This window comes from Scylla paramamosain, chromosome 7, assembly GCF_035594125.1.
Source record: "Scylla paramamosain isolate STU-SP2022 chromosome 7, ASM3559412v1, whole genome shotgun sequence".
Taxonomy (NCBI): Eukaryota; Metazoa; Arthropoda; class Malacostraca; order Decapoda; family Portunidae; genus Scylla; species Scylla paramamosain.
The window spans coordinates 18598045-18614756 of NC_087157.1; the positions used below are offsets into that span (position 1 = coordinate 18598045).

The window sequence follows — 16712 nt, forward strand, 5'->3', positions numbered from 1 at the left end:
TTATTTATTTATCTTTATTTATTTATTTATTTTATTTTATTTTATTTATTTTTATTTTTTTTTTGCGTGGTAGGTTAGGAGACAGGGGAAGTGCTATGCACTCACCTTAATTCTTTATTTTTTCTTTTCTATCTTTTGCCGGAGACAAGGGAAGTGCTATGCACTCACCTTAATTCTTTCTTTCTTTTTTTTTCTATCTTTTGCCTGGTAGGTTGGAAGAGAAGGGAAGTGCTATGCACTCACCTTTATATTTTTTATTCTGTTAGGTGAAGAGAAGAGAAGTGCTATGCACTTACCCTTATTTTTTTTTTTTTTTTTTTTTTTTTTTTTTTTTATTTATTTATTTTTTTTATTATATTTTTTGCCTGGTAGTCCATAGACTTGCCAGGGTTAGGTAGGGGAGAGAAAGGAAGCGCTGTGCACTCACCTCCCTTGCTCTCCCGGGGGCCGGTAAGGCGGTGCCTTCCTCCCCTGGGGAGGGGTAGGGAGGTGCTGCGCACTCACCTCCCCTCCTCCCCGTGGGCAGTTCCATCACACATGGTGATGGAGGGATGCTCTTTCAAGGTTTTTGTGAGTTCCGAGAGGGGGGTTCGAACCTACGCGCCCCTCACTTCCCTCACGCCAAACTCAAAGTGCATCACTCTACCCACTGGGCCACGAGGGCCCTTTTTCTTTTTTTTAAAGTTGGTCTATTTCCCCATCTTCCCCATCTTTTTTGTAAAGTTGCTCTATTTAACCACCTTATGTTCACGCCAGTATGTATTAAAGAATTATGATGTGAATTATTTTCATAACGTTATTTATTTATTGTATTTTGTATGGGATATGACCGCTGGCATCCCACACACACTGGGTTCCCAAGACTGTCACTACGCCATGAAACCCCAACGGTAAACAAGATATATTTGAACACATCATTTCCCTTCCTGTGTTCATGCAGCACCAAAAGTTCAATAAGAAAAACTGCTGCTCATTCTAATGTGAACGTTCATCCCACAGTGATAATTAGATAACTGTTGACTTGTGGGAGTATGTCGTGGAGTACAAATAGCAGTAGGTAAGATCACAGAACTTTACAGAGGCAGGAATTCCTTGGTTATGGAGCAGCCTTCTGGAACCCTCCCCTGTGCTGCACCACCACCACCACCACCGACAACAACAACAATAACAACACACCATTACACCTGTCCATCCTGCAGCACGAGAATGACTCAGCCCAGAGAACCACGGATTGCTTTATTCGTAATTCACGTCCACTCTCAACATAGACATCAATCAAATTATGTCACTGAAAAAAGTTGGTGAAGCACTCACTTCTTCACACAGGCTTTACTACCTATCAGCAGGATGAAAGCTTCCGACTGGGAGGAAGGGCGGCGTCGGGAAGGATTAAGAGAGAGAGGGTAGGGGGGACCAGCGGAGGCTGGAAGTGTGTTTATGCTTCATAGGTATAAAAAAGAAAACTGCATGAAAAAGAAGAAAGACCTGTGCCCCTCCCACCCCTGCTTCCCGCGTGAGGGGAAACGTAGTGAAGTGGTACTGTTGTTGTTGTTGTTGTTGTTGTTATTATTATTATTATTATTATTATTATTATTATTATTATTATTATTATTATATATTATTAATTATTATTATTACTATTATTATTATCATTAAAATTATTATTATTACCGTCATCATCGTCATCGGCACCATCATTGTAGTGTAGCTGGTTTGTGTCCTTTTATTTCCGCGTCGTATCTTGTAAGCTGTAAGTTTTAATAGTTCAGTATTTGTAACGATGGAGACCTTGTTTTTTATTCTTTATGCTCTGCACGGTGTCATTGGCATTTACATCTATATTTCCTACTGTTTTCTTTTCTGTTACTTATGTACTGAATCTATTTGTTTTGTAGAATTTATTTATTACCATACAACTTGATTTTCGCTCAAGTTAACATTTATGTAGATTTACTTATTTGTGTTGTGTAGGATACTTTCTTCTTAAGTGTGTTGAGGTTTGTGTTTTTCTTCTTTTATGTTCACTAGGTAACGGTGCACACAGGAATTATAAATGTTACTAATAATGATAATACTGATTATGGATGACAAACTAAACTGATGAATAAACATCGAAAAATTCATTTTAATAAAGCACATTTTGCATAGTGCTTTATAAGAAGCGCTGCGCACATGGACTTTAGAGATGCGATGTACCTTAAACTTAAAATGAAGCACTAAGGCAGAGTGAGTGGTGGGTGGAACTGATGGCAGTACACTCAGGGTTCCCAGATTACTGAAGCAGAAAAAGGCCAAAGCCAACAAAAAAATAAGACAAAACGGCCAAACGCACTACAAAAAGACCCAAAAACAGGCAGTAAAAAAACCCAAAGTTTATATTATTCCACTTCAGAATTTACCAAATATTACACGATGTGTACTGAGCACTGGGCTATAGCGGACTACTGGAGTGGCGATCTGTGTATACAAGTGCCACGTACTTCGTCAGTCCTTCGCCTGGGCCAAAAAACGGAAACGAATTCAAAGAATTCAATTCCAGTGTGAGAATACCGACAGTGGAAGAGAGTTACTTGTAACGGTATGTGCTAGGCAACTAGGCCTAAGGCCATACAGCTCCCGACGCCTCATCTGAAACCTGACCCCAATCCAATGTACACTAACTGAGATTGGTGGGTTCAGGAGTGAATGCAAAAATACTAACAACACATTATGAAAACGTTCTTGGCACAAAGAAGTGGCTGTGTTCATGACGTGTACCATATACCTACGTCCCTACTTCATAACCATGGGGAAGGACTTTCGCTCTGCAGGCATTATGTTATTGTAGCAGCAATGTCATAACAAGCTAATCGTTATTATTCCACACACTTGACCTTTGCTGAATATCATTTAAGTATTTTTTTCCTCATATAAAATTAATCAATGAGTGCACGCTGGCCACACTAAATGAACTGGCGCGCGGGCCTACAGTTCAATCACACTGCTCTAGACATTTTTCTTTCCCACTCGACATAAATATAAACAACCAGAACGATCGCTTTTGGGGGATGGAAAACGAGTTTACCAATGACTCATCATAACAAAATATGCGGTACTACCATAGACAGCACACTATCAACGTACTCCTGGCTTGTTCATGAACACAGGTAGCTGTTGATGGGAAGCCTTAAATTACATCAGCCGCTTGAAAAAAAAAAAAAAAACACGCCAGAGTTCAGCCGTGGACTCGCGCGTCATCAGCATCATCACCCAGTTGATTTGTCCAATTTTCCCTTATTGTTATTCAATAGCAATAACAGAAAATGGGAAAAACTGTAAGGATAACCATGGTAACAAAAGGAAAATAAAGGAAAACATACGTGCACTCGCCAACTTGAAAAAAAAAAGTTTTGTCTTAGGTGGCGGTGAACAAACTTACCATATTAAATAAACTTGTTATGGCCAAATGGAGCATATATAAGCAACATATTAAAAAAAATAATAATAATTATAATAATGTAATTCATGGCAAACTAGATATCCTTAGACCAAATGCATGAAAAAAGCCAAAAATTATGTTTTGGCCTAAAAAAGGCGAATCTGGCTGTCCTGATATCCGACAACGTGACTTCATGCGCGGAAAATTGAAAAAAAAAAAAAAGTGTAACAAAAGTGGGCTTGCTGGGTTCTCTATACTGTGCCTGGCGCTTTCAAGAGAGGCATCAGTCAATCAGGCTCCGGCTACCATGCGACTCCTATAAGAGTGCACTTCTCGTAAAGGAGCGCCGCACTCCTGCAGCAGTGACCCCTGGTACCTCAAATCCCTATGACAGTCACTGATTGGGTCCTTGAGTTTTCAATGCCCCTCACAGCTAATTGTTCATCATGTGATGAGAGAAGGAGGAGGAGGAGGAGGAGGAGGAGGAGGAGGAGGAGGAGGAGGAGGAGGAGGAGGAGGAGGAGGAGGAGGAGGAGGAGGAGAAGGAGGAGAATAAAAACAAAGCCCAAACAGCAAAAGTTCCTGAGGTCTTTACTGGGCTGTTTGGGTAACTACTCTACGCTAACTAGTGGAAGAGACAAACAGGATAGCACAGAAAGAGGAACCAAACGAATACAAAAGAAGTCCAAACAGTAACAGACCAAGAGGTCCTTGTAAGTCTGTTTGGGTAACTATTCTACTCTATTAGTGGTAGAGAAAGGATAGCACAGAAGAAGGGTCCTTCCATCCCCCACCCCCTATCCCTCCAGGCAAGGGTCACATGAAAAATGGTACCATGTTGTACAGAAAAAACAACATAGAGTGTGAGAGGAAACTAAAGAAAGACAGGAGGACTACTTCGACCACATACAATCTACATGCCAGCACGGACAGTACGGAGTGAACGTGTTCGTTATTCAGACATGAACAATGACAACCGGGAATTAGTGTCTACATACTTGTCAAGACAGGTTTTCAATGAGTGAACAGTGCCTGAGTTAACGACGCTTGATGGAACACAATTCAACATATTTATGACACGATTGAAGTAAAATGTTTGGCTTCATTTGTTTTGAAATCGCTTACCTATTATTTGCTATTGTTTCTTGTAATATTAGACATTTTGAATCTTAGGAAGAATTCCGGTCTGATATTTGTGAAAGCCTTAAAAGTTTAGTAAAGCAATATCAGATCCCCTCTTAGCCTGCGTTTGGAGAGGGAGAATAGATCTCGTTCTTTAAGGCGTTCCTTGTAGGGTTTATTGCGAAGCCTTCGAGTAATTTTCGTTACTCTATTTCGTATTGTTTTTTTTTTTTTTTATAATCTCTCAATATTCCTTTTATAACAGGATGACAAAAACTTTACATTGTATTCAAAATGAGGACGTACAAGTGAGTTGTACAAGGTGAGATTTTTTTTTTTCAGATTGGAAGGTGAAAACTATTAATTTATTGGCAATTTCAATGACTTCGGTGCATTGTTTGCTTGGTTTAAGATCTGTTGTCACTAAAGCTCCCAGATCTTTCTCAGGATCCAAACTTTTGATTGGGGATTACTTTTTATAATTTTCCTGCCGATTGCTATTTCCAATATTTGATACGTGGCATTTATCAAAATTAAAGTTATAAGCCACGTTTCACACCATTCAATGAGAGTGTATGCATCATTTTGCAAAATTTGACGCTGGTTTGGTGTCAGTCTTGTTAGCAATTTTAGTGTCTGTGAATTTTGACAGTTTACTTCTGATTCCTTCGTCTATGTCATTCATATATATTATGAAGAGGATCTGCCCTAAGATTGAACATTGAGGAACGCCACTGCTTACATTAACCCAATTTGAAGAATCAGAGTTTCTGGTGACCCCGCACTACAATATATATTGTACTGTCAAAAAAGAAGAAGAAAAAACGAAAAAACAAAACAAAACAATAAGGAAGAGGAAAGAAAAAAAAGGTAGAATAAGTAAAAAGAAAGAAGAAGTGGAGAAGATGAATGAAGTATGGAGAATAACAAACGATCATACTACACGGGAAAGGGAAGATAATTGGCACTTGATATCGAGGAAACCGAGGAAACACAAACAAGGACACAGGACCCAAGCACTCCACAACAGGAAGACGGCCATACAACCTGGGAAGGCAGCCTGGGTCAAGGAGGGATTAACGGTAATGATAGCAGGGGCAAGGCAGAGAAAGGATTTGAAAGGGAAAGTAGGCCAGGAGGCGTTAGGCACCAAGAAGGACAAGTCAGCCTACGCCCACTTAACGCTCCGCCTCCAAACTGCCCCTACCCTCTGACTGGCTTCTGTATCAAGCACAACGCCTGTGGGCGGATCACATGCATAGATGAGCAATGTGAATAGTAGATACGTAAAATGTTATGAAAATTACGATAGTTTTTTGAGAGAAACAGGCAGTCCCAAACGACTGTATATTATAGCGTGTAACAGTGGAATAATTCAGTAGTGGAGAGTTGCGGAGAGTAGCAGACACAGACCCAGAGGTTCCAGAGGGCCTGACCAGAGAGGGGTCGAGATGGACGGAATAACTTGAAAGTAAGTGCAGTTTGAAAGCGTAATGCAGTCTATAAATCAATGATCTTATTAAAGGAGGAGCAGGATGTTTAACTGATGTTTTATGTTTGTTATGACAGGTGTGTATGATGTACGAAGATTTACTCAGTCATGGAATGTTTATAGTAAGTGATGTGTTGCAGATATCACGTGTGTTTTTGTAACTGAACATTAATGGCGCCGACTGAATATTTGTTGTGTTTGAGCATTTCATATTGTCTGTGTTTTGCACCGAGAGAGAGAGAGAGAGAGAGAGAGAGAGAGAGAGAGAGAGAGAGAGAGAGAGAGAGAGAGAGAGAGAGAGAGAGAGAGAGAGAGAGAGAGAGATATATATATATATATATATATATATATATATATATATATATATATATATATATATATATATATATATATATATATATATATATATATATATATATATATATATATATATATATATACTCGTATATATATATATATATATATATATATATATATATATATATATATATATATATATATATATATATATATATATATATATATATATATAAAAAATTAAAAACAGGAATATAAGGGTGACGGAAGGCAGGCAGGCAGGCACTCAGGGAGGCAGGAAGGAAGGAAGGAAGGAAGGAAGGAAGGAAGGAAGGAAGGAAGGAAGGAAGGAAGGAAGGAAAAAGACAAAAACAAGTATCAATATAATAAACATAATAAATAATAATAAATAATAAACAAAAATAATGACAGGGAGATACATTACATTGCACGTGTATCTAAGAGTGAACATTACTCACGGCTCACCAGCACTCCCCGGCACACAGCTAATCCTGGCGCTAGTGAGGGTCTGAGGAGGAAAGACGCTTACTTTCCCTTGGCTTACAAACGAAAGCGTGCTCTACCGTACCTCCCATCAGGAAGCCACGCTAATTGGGTATTAAAAGATGGAGTGTGCTTTTCAGTATTTCTATTTCAGGAACACCGCCACTAGAACAACTAATTGCTTACTGTCCAAGGCAGGTACAGAGAGAGAGAGAGAGAGAGAGAGAGAGAGAGAGAGAGAGAGAGAGAGAGAGAGAGAGAGAGAGAGAGAGAGAGAGAGAGAGAGAGAGAGAGAGAGAGAGAGAGAGAGAGAGAGAGAGAGAGAGTTTCCACGGCAAAGTAGAGATAACGAGGAGATAACGACTGCACTTTCTATAAATACCTAAACCTGCAATTCATTACGTGTATCAGAATGTCTTCTTGCAAAGGAAACTACTCCCAGCCTCCCACTCTCTCCTGTTCTGGCACCTGATCCCCGCTGACGCCAGGCATGTTGTGCGTTACCCAACTAATTATTAGCAGTGCTCTCTCTCTCTCTCTCTCTCTCTCTCTCTCTCTCTCTCTCTCTCTCTCTCTCTCTCTCTCTCTCTCTCTCTCTCTCTCTCTTATATATGATCTCCCATGAAGGCACTGAAAGCTCACACACTGCCCAAGTATCCATATCCACGTGTGATCGTGACATGTCAGTACTCGAGGTATTCACTAAATCTTGGGGAGTCTGAAAGTAGATGACACTGGAGCTCTGACCAGGAATCTTGGATATCGTCTTTGAGTGCGTGATGCAGCTGGCAACAGGATGATGAGATAAAATCATTATGTCTATAAACTATAGGCTTGAGCATTCTGCAATACCGTTGAATATATATATATATATATATATATATATATATATATATATATATATATATATATATATATATATATATATATATATATATATATATATATATATATATATATATATATATATATATATATATATACCAGCAGTTTATTTATCACATTACTATAAATGCGCTTGTAAATTCAAAAAAAAATTAAACATTTGCAATACCCAGAGTCGTGGGTGTTGTGCACGTTTTAGTGTTTGTAATATGTAATATTTATATTAGCAGAGAAATTTCCATTTCCTATGATAAAAAAAAAAAAAATGCATGTACACAAAACTGTAACAGAAAAATAGTGCGAAATGAACTCAAGAGTATTCTTGGATAACATTGTTTTGAAGTTATGTATTACTGTCATTCACTATAAAGGAATTGAATATAAGTTGAAATAAAGTAAATGATCCTAATTGTAATTGCAAACTCGTGAAACGCGTTGCTATACAACATTTATATATCACAAAGTTATCAACTACTATTACCTATATATATATATATATATATATATATATATATATATATATATATATATATATATATATATATATATATATATATATATATATATATATATATATATATATATATATATAGTCTTTTTACTCTGACAGGCGATGCTACTGTTACGACGACGACGATGAGAACGAGGACGACGACGATTAGAGGCACAGCACGAACGATGGCAAAAACAGCAGTGGTGACTTTTGTAAAGTTTAGCACCAGCAGCAGCAGCAGCAGCAGCAGCAGCAGCAACAGCAGCAGCAGCAACAGCAGCAGCAGCCGCAGCAGTAGCAGCGGTAGCAGCAGCAGCAGTAGCACCGGCAGCAGCAACAGCAGCAGCAGCAGCAGTAACAGCAGCAGCAACAACAACATTAGCAACAGCAACAACGGCAGCGGCAGCGGCAGCAGCAGCAGCAGCAGCAGCAGCAGCAGCAGCAGCAGCAGCAGTAGTAGTAGTAGTAGTAGTAGTAGTAGTAGTAGTAGTAGTAGTAGTAGTAGTAGTAGTAGTAGTAGCAGCAGCAGCAGCAGCAGAAGCAGTTGTTCTGGTAGTTATTGTTGAAGGAAGTAAAAGCAGCAATACCAACAAGAGCAGCAAGATCAGCGAGGGCAACAGCAGCAGCAGCACCAGCTTCAGCAGCACCAGCAGCAGCAGCAGCAGCAACAGCAGCATATTAAGTGTAATAATCTCCAACAGATAAAACACGCGGTGAGAAGTAACACGAGGCATCCTGGACAAACACCTGTCCACCTCGGCCCTGCAGGAGCACCTCACCGGCCAGTGTTCTTTCAGTGTTAATTCACATCTCAGTCCTTTATGTATTGTTGTGCCGGCGAGGCAAGACGCCTTGAGGAGCGCCACGCGCCAGACATTCCTTCCCGGGCTGGTTTTCAACCTACGTCTGTCTTCACTTGTTAAATATAAATGTGTAGCAAGAAAGACAATTACCGTCTTTCCTTCGGTATTTAAAACTATTAATGTCTTTATACATTTGGCATCCTTTAATCCATGCTTCCATTTTTGGCATTATTTTGGTTTCCTGCTGTAGTTTGTACGTTCATTATAAGAGTGAAATATACTCTCAAGTGTGAAAAATTGCGATATCTCTAAACACAGCCCATCACAGGTCAAACTTAGCCTGGTGCCACAGAAAGTTTGATAAAACTAGCAAATAATAATTTTTCTTTACTATTCAATGTTTTCTGGAAACAAAGGCAATTCCTGGAGTATGAGGAATCCCTGTTCTCTTTCTTCGTCCCGGTGGAGGAAACACAAAGACGCTCACTCTCATTCTAGATTTACACCTTCACCACCACCACCACCACCATAAATAAAATAAAAAAATACACATAAATCTCTTGAACACGTGATGCCAGACCTTTAGAAGATTAGATATATTTCTGGATAGTTGGGATGAGTGGACACAGGTTTGCAAGTCTTATACAAGAACTGCCGCCTTTGGACGGAGTAATAAGACAGTCTTCTGCGGAAGAAAAAAAGGAGGAATAGGAGGAAGAATACAGCAACATTCTCGCATGCATAGTTGAAGTTGAAGTGTGGATGTCTGAAGCAGCAGCCTTGCCTGGCACTTTCACAATCAGTCCCCTGTTAGCGTACTTTCCTTTCATGAACCCCTGGAACTTTTTTCCCTCTCATCTCAAGGCGTCGCTAAACACAGCCCATCACAGGTCGAACTTAGCCTGGTGCCACAGAAAGTTTGACCAGTCGTAGTTTACATATATATGTTTCTTCCTCTGATGGCGGTGACGCTGCTGTTTCTTCCTCCGATAACAGTGGTGGTAATTCTTTTTCTTTGCTTCTTTTTCTTGTTTTCTTCCTCTGATGGCGGTAATGCTGCTGCTGCTGCTTCTTCTTCCTCTGATGGCGTTGCTTCCTGTTCTTGTTCTTCTAACACATTTTGGTGGTCTGAATTGGTTGGTGATAGGGTATTCAGAGTGGGGATAGTAGGAGTACTGCACACTCACCTCCCTTGCTCCCCAGTCATAATGCAAGTCAGGTTGGTGGAAGACTGGGAAGGGTAGGGAGGTGCTGCACACTCACCTCCCATGCTCCCCAGGTTACATTTGTAACATCAGTCAGGTTGGTTGTTTTTGGAGTTGCCGGGATCAGTCAGTCAGGCCCCGTCAGTCAAGGGTAGTGCTACGCACTCACCTTGCCAAGATCAGAGGGGTGGTGGTGGTGGTGTGTACATTTGGAGTTGGTAGGATGAGTCACATTGGTGGTCAAAGTCAAACTGGGAGACTGGGAAGTGTAGGGAGGTGCTGCACACTCACCTCCCGTGCTTCCCAGGGGCGGTCAGGATGGTGGGTCTTTGGAGTTGCCAGGATGAGTCACGGGAAGTGCTACGCACTCACCTTGCCAGGATCAGTTGCCAGGGTGGGGAGTACTGGTGGTGGTCGGTACAATTAGAGTTCCTAGGATGAGTCAGATTGGGGATCAAAGTCAAACTAGAAGGCTGGGAAGGGTAGGGAGGTGCTGCACACTCACCTCCCGTGCTTCCCAGGTGGGGTGGTGGTCTTTGGAGTTGTCAGGGTCAGTCAGGTTGGTATTGTTTTATTTTTATTATTTATTGTTGATTGCCAGACTCAGTCATTTTATTGAGGGGGAAGTAGGAGTTTTATTGTTTTTACTTTATTTATTTTTGTTTTTATTTATTTTTTTATTTTTCATTTATTTTGGGAAGGGTAGGGAAGGGTAGGGAGGTGCTGCACACTCACCTCCCATGCTCCCCAGGTTACATTTGTAACATTTGTCAGATTGGTTGTTTTTGAAGTTGCGGGGGTCAGTCAGTCAGGCCCACTCAGTCAAGGGAAGTGCTACGCACTCACCTTGCCAAGATCAGAGGGGTGGTGGTGGTGGTCTGTACATTTGGAGTTGGTAGGATGAGTCACATTGGTGGTCAAAGCCAAACTGGGAGACTGGGAAGGGTAGGGAGGTGCTGCACACTCACCTCCCATGCTCCCCAGAGTCAGTCAGTTTGGTGGTCTGTTGCCAGATTACAGTAAGATTTGTAGGTCAGTCAGGTTGGTTGTTTTTATGGTTGCCAGGGTCAGTAAGGCAGGTGGTAGGGAAGTGCTACGCACTCACCTAGCCAGGACAGGGTAGGATGTAGGGATGTATGGATCAGGGTCAGAGTGGGACACAGAGTAGGAGGTACTGTTGGTCTGTACATTTGGAGTTGTTCTTTGAAGTTGCCAGGATGAGTCAGGTCAAACTGGGAGACTGGGAAGTGTAGGGAGGTGCTGCACACTCACCTCCCATGCTCCCCAGGGCCAGTCAGTTAGGTGATTACATATCTGTAAGTCAGTCAGGTTGGTTGTTTTTGGAGTTGCCAGGGTCAGTCAGTCAGGGTCAGTCCAGGGAAGTGCTACGCACTCACCTTGCCGAGATCAGAAGGGTGGTGGTGGTGGTGGTCTGTACAGTTGGAGTTGCTCTTTGGAGTTGGTAGGATGAGTCAGATTGGTGGTCAAAGTCAAACTGGGAGACTGGGAAGGGTAGGGAGGTGCTGCACACTCACCTCCCGTGCTTCCCAGGTGGGTGGTGGTCTTTGGGGTTGTCAGGGTCAGTCAGTTGGTATTGTTTTATTTTTATTATTTATTGTTGATTGCCAGACTCAGTCAGTTTTATTGAGGGGGGAGTAGGAGTTTTATTGTTTTTGTTTTATTTACTTATTTTTTCATTTATCTTTTTTTTATTACTTTTATTATTTTTTATACCTATATATATTTTATTCTTTTTGGTCTGGCAGTCCGTAGACTTGGGGAGAGAAGGGAAGTGCTGTGCACTCACCTCCCTTGCTCTCCCGAGGTCCGAGGTGGTAAGGAGGTTTTTATTTATTTTTATTTATTTATTTATTTATCTTTATTTATTTATTTATTTTATTTTATTTATTTATTTTTTTTTTTTTTTTTTGCGTGGTAGGTTAGGAGACAAGGGAAGTGCTATGCACTCACCTTAATTCTTTATTTTTTCTTTTCTATCTTTTGCCGGAGACAAGGGAAGTGCTATGCACTCACCTTAATTCTTTATTTATTTTTTTTTTTTCTATCTTTTGCCTGGTAGGTTGGAAGAGAAGGGAAGTGCTATGCACTCACCTTTATATTTTTTATTCTGTTAGGTGGAGAGAAGAGAAGTGCTATGCACTTATCTTTATTTATTTATTTTTTTATTTTTTTTGTTTTTTTTTTATTTTTTTTTATTTTTATTATTTTTTGCCTGGTAGTCCGTAGACTTGCCAGGGTTAGGTAGGGGAGAGAAGGGAAGCGCTGTGCACTCACCTCCCTTGCTCTCCCGGGGGCCGGTAAGGCGGTGCCTTCCTCCCCTGGGGAGGGATAGGGAGGTGCTGCGCACTCACCTCCCCTCCTCCCCGTGGGCAGTTCCATCACACATGGTGATGGAGGGATGCTCTTTCAAGGTTTTTGTGAGTTCCGAGAGGGGGGTTCGAACCTACGCGCCCCTCACTTCCCTCACGCCAAACTCAAAGTGCATCACTCTACCCACTGGGCCACGAGGGCCCTTTTTCTTTTTTTTAAAGTTGGTCTATTTCCCCATCTTCCCCATCTTTTTTGTAAAGTTGCTCTATTTAACCACCTTATGTTCACGCCAGTATGTATTAAAGAATTATGATGTGAATTATTTTCATAACGTTATTTATTTATTGTATTTTGTATGGGATATGACCGCTGGCATCCCACACACACTGGGTTCCCAAGACTGTCACTACGCCATGAAACCCCAACGGTAAACAAGATATATTTGAACACATCATTTCCCTTCCTGTGTTCATGCAGCACCAAAAGTTCAATAAGAAAAACTGCTGCTCATTCTAATGTGAACGTTCATCCCACAGTGATAATTAGATAACTGTTGACTTGTGGGAGTATGTCGTGGAGTACAAATAGCAGTAGGTAAGATCAGAGAACTTTACAGAGGCAGGAATTCCTTGGTTATGGAGCAGCCTTCTGGAACCCTCCCCTGTGCTGCACCACCACCACCACCACCGACAACAACAACAATAACAACACACCATTACACCTGTCCATCCTGCAGCACGAGAATGACTCAGCCCAGAGAACCACGGATTGCTTTATTCGTAATTCACGTCCACTCTCAACATAGACATCAATCAAATTATGTCACTGAAAAAAGTTGGTGAAGCACTCACTTCTTCACACAGGCTTTACTACCTATCAGCAGGATGAAAGCTTCCGACTGGGAGGAAGGGCGGCGTCGGGAAGGATTAAGAGAGAGAGGGTAGGGGGGACCAGCGGAGGCTGGAAGTGTGTTTATGCTTCATAGGTATAAAAAAGAAAACTGCATGAAAAAGAAGAAAGACCTGTGCCCCTCCCACCCCTGCTCCCCGCTTGAGGCGAAACGTAGTGAAGTGGTACTGTTGTTGTTGTTGTTGTTATTATTATTATTATTATTATTATTATTATTATTATTATTATTATATATTATTAATTATTATTATTACTATTATTATTATCATTAAAATTATTATTATTACCGTCATCATCGTCATCGGCACCATCATTGTAGTGTAGCTGGTTTGTGTCCTTTTATTTCCGCGTCGTATCTTGTAAGCTGTAAGTTTTAATAGTTCAGTATTTGTAACGATGGAGACCTTGTTTTTTATTCTTTATGCTCTGCACGGTGTCATTGGCATTTACATCTATATTTCCTACTGTTTTTTTTTTCTGTTACTTATGTACTGAATCTATTTGTTTTGTAGAATTTATTTATTACCATACAACTTGATTTTCGCCTCATCTGAAACCTGACCCCAATGCAATGTACACTAACTGAGATTGGTGGGTTCAGGAGTGAATGCAAAAATACTAACAACACATTATGAAAACGTTCTTGGCACAAAGAAGTGGCCGTGTTCATGACGTGTACCATATACCTACGTCCCTACTTCATAACCATGGGGAAGGACTTTCGCTCTGCAGGCATTATGTTATTGTAGCAGCAATGTCATAACAAGCTAATCGTTATTATTCCACACACTTGACCTTTGCTGAATATCATTTAAGTATTTTTTTCCTCATATAAAATTAATCAATGAGTGCACGCTGGCCACACTAAATGAACTGGCGCGCGGGCCTACAGTTCAATCACACTGCTCTAGACATTTTTCTTTCCCACTCGACATAAATATAAACAACCAGAACGATCGCTTTTGGGGGATGGAAAACGAGTTTACCAATGACTCATCATAACAAAATATACGGTACTACCATAGACAGCACACTATCAACGTACTCCTGGCTTGTTCATGAACACAGGTAGCTGTTGATAGGAAGCCTTAAATTACATCAGCCGCTTGAAAAAAAAAAAAAAAAAAACACGCCAGAGTTCAGCCGTGGACTCGCGCGTCATCAGCATCATCACCCAGTTGATTTGTCCAATTTTCCCTTATTGTTATTCAATAGCAATAAGAGAAAATGGGAAAAACTGCAAGGATAACCATGGTAACAAAAGGAAAATAAAGGAAAACATACGTGCACTCGACAACTTGAAAAAAAAAAGTTTTGTCTTAGGTGGCGGTGAACAAACTTACCATATTAAATAAACTTGTTATGGCCAAATGGAGCATATATAAGCAACATATTAAAAAAAAAAAATAATAATTATAATAATGTAATTCATGGCAAACTAGATATCCTTAGACCAAATGCATGAAAAAAGCCAAAAATTATGTTTTGGCCTAAAAAAGGCGAATCTGGCTGTCCTGATCTCCGACAACGTGACGTCATGCGCGGAAAATTGAAAAAAAAAAAAAAGTGTAACAAAAGTGGGCTTGCTGGGTTCTCTATACTGTGCCTGGCGCTTTCAAGAGAGGCATCAGTCAATCAGGCTCCGGCTACCATGCGACTCCTATAAGAGTGCACTTCTCGTAAAGGAGCGCCGCACTCCTGCAGCAGTGACCCCTGGTACCTCAAATCCCTATGACAGTCACTGATTGGGTCCTTGAGTTTTCAATGCCCCTCACAGCTAATTGTTCATCATGTGATGAGAGAAGGAGGAGGAGGAGGAGGAGGAGGAGGAGGAGGAGGAGGAGGAGGAGGAGGAGAAGAATAAAAACAAAGCCCAAACAGCAAAAGTTCCTGAGGTCTTTACTGGGCTGTTTGGGTAACTACTCTACGCTAACTAGTGGAAGAGACAAACAGGATAGCACAGAAAGAGGAACCAAACGAATACAAAAGAAGTCCAAACAGTAACAGACCAAGAGGTCCTTGTAAGTCTGTTTGGGTAACTATTCTACTCTATTAGTGGTAGAGAAAGGATAGCACAGAAGAAGGGTCCTTCCATCCCCCACCCCCAATCCCTCCAGGCAAGGGTCACATGAAAAATGGTACCATGTTGTACAGAAAAAACAACATGGAGTGTGAGAGGAAACTAAAGAAAGACAGGAGGACTACTTCGACCACATACAATCTACATGCCAGCACGGACAGTACGGAGTGAACGTGTTCGTTATTCAGACATGAACAATGACAACCGGGAATTAGTGTCTACATACTTGTCAAGACAGGTTTTCAATGAGTGAACAGTGCCTGAGTTAACGACGCTTGATGGAACACAATTCAACATATTTATGACACGATTGAAGTAAAATGTTTGGCTTCATTTGTTTGAAATCGCTTACCTATTATTTGCTATTGTTTCTTGTAATATTAGACATGTTGAATCTTAGGAAGAATTCCGGTCTGATATTTGTGAAAGCCTTAAAAGTTTAGTAAAGCAATATCAGATCCCCTCTTAGCCTGCGTTTGGAGAGGGAGAATAGATCTCGTTCTTTAAGGCGTTCCTTGTAGGGTTTATTGCGAAGCCTTCGAGTAATTTTCGTTACTCTATTTCGTATTGTTTTTTTTTTATAATCTCTCAATATTCCTTTTATAACAGGATGACAAAAACTTTACATTGTATTCAAAATGAGGACGTACAAGTGAGTTGTACAAGGTGAGATTTTTTTTTTCAGATTGGAAGGTGGGTGGAATAATTCAGTAGCGGAGAGTTGCGGAGAGTAGCAGACACAGACCCAGAGGTTCCACAGGGTCTGACCAGAGAGGGGTCGAGATGGACGGAATAACTTGAAAGTAAGTGCAGTTTGAAAGCGTAATGCAGTCTATAAATCAATGATCTTATTAAAGGAGGAGCAGGATGTTTAACTGATGTTTTATGTTTGTTATGACAGGTGTGTATGATGTACGAAGATTTACTCAGTCATGGAATGTTTATAGTAAGTGATGTGTTGCAGATATCACGTGTGTTTTTGTAACTGAACATTAATGGCGCCGACTGAATATTTGTTGTGTTTGAGCATTTCATATTGTCTGTGTTTTGCACGATGACTGCGCTGATCAGTGAATATGTTCAAGAAATATAAGGTAACACTTAATAACTTTGAATGATTTGAAGATGAATGCGAGTAAGAAATTTTGAGTTGTAAGAAATGTAAATAGTAGT

At 40.6% G+C, this 16712-nt stretch overlaps 1 protein-coding gene and 1 long non-coding RNA gene across 5 annotated transcripts in view; both read right to left on the reverse strand.

Annotated features, from left to right (window-relative positions):
* LOC135102167 (uncharacterized) overlaps positions 1 to 16712 on the reverse strand; it is a 167079-nt gene that overhangs the window by 107692 nt on the left and 42675 nt on the right. The window lies entirely within an intron of this gene.
* Positions 9757 to 12747, reverse strand: LOC135102168 (uncharacterized). The gene is made up of 2 exons (XR_010269565.1): positions 12332 to 12747; positions 9757 to 12253 (listed from the first exon to the last, which is right to left on the reverse strand). It is a non-coding gene; the product is annotated as an uncharacterized LOC135102168 (long non-coding RNA).